Here is an 864-nt window from a genome sequence, read left to right as displayed (position 1 = left end):
CGGAAAGGGGGCGGGTGGGGCGGGCGGGAAGCCCGGCGGGAAGGCGGGCGCCATCTGCGGGGGCGGCGTCGGGCGAGACGGTGGTGGGGCCGAACCCCCACGTGTGCCGGCAACGAGGACGGTGTGGGTGGCGCGCGTCCTGGCCGCCCGCATCCGGCGTTCCTCCAGCTTGAGGTACGCGACCACCTTGCCAAAGGTGGGCTCCGGGATGAGGGTGAGGTTGGAGGCGGCGTTCTCGAAGTCCTCGTTGAGGCCGCCGGAGAGGGTGCTGATGAGGAGCTCGTCGCCGATCTTTTCCCCCAGATCACGGAGCTCATCGGCGAGCTTCTTGAGACGCATGCAAAAATCATCGATGGACGAGTCAAGTTGCTGGCACCCGTAAAACTCACCATAGAGGAGGACCTTGCGCTGCAGCCGATTGTCGGTGAAGAGGCTGTTGAGCTTGGTCCAGACCGCATGGGCGTCGTCCTCGTCGTTCACCACGGTGTGGAAGATGTCGCTGGAGATGGTGAGGTAGAACCAGCGAATGATGGTGGCGTCGAGGATCATCCACTCCTCGTCATGGATCATGAGCGCGGAGTCCACGGTGCCGTCCACGTGGCCGTGAAGGAGGTACTCACGGAACACGAGCGAAAAGTACCGCTTCCACGCGGAGTAGGAGGCGGTGGTGTGGTCAAGCTTGACCGGGACGCGCTCACGGATGTTGAGGTCGCGGACGAGGGTGACGTCGGGACCGGCGAACGGGTTGGAGACTGTAGAGGAGGAGGAGCTCATGATGGCGGCGGTGATCGGGTTGGGGTGCGGCGCGAGTTACAGAGAGGGAGAGGGAGCGGCGCGGGTTGGGAGGGGGGGGCGGCGCGGGTG

The sequence above is a fragment of the Triticum dicoccoides genome, chromosome 2A, assembly GCF_002162155.2.
Source record: "Triticum dicoccoides isolate Atlit2015 ecotype Zavitan chromosome 2A, WEW_v2.0, whole genome shotgun sequence".
Taxonomy (NCBI): Eukaryota; Viridiplantae; Streptophyta; class Magnoliopsida; order Poales; family Poaceae; genus Triticum; species Triticum dicoccoides.
Note: the sequence above shows the minus strand (reverse complement) of the source record.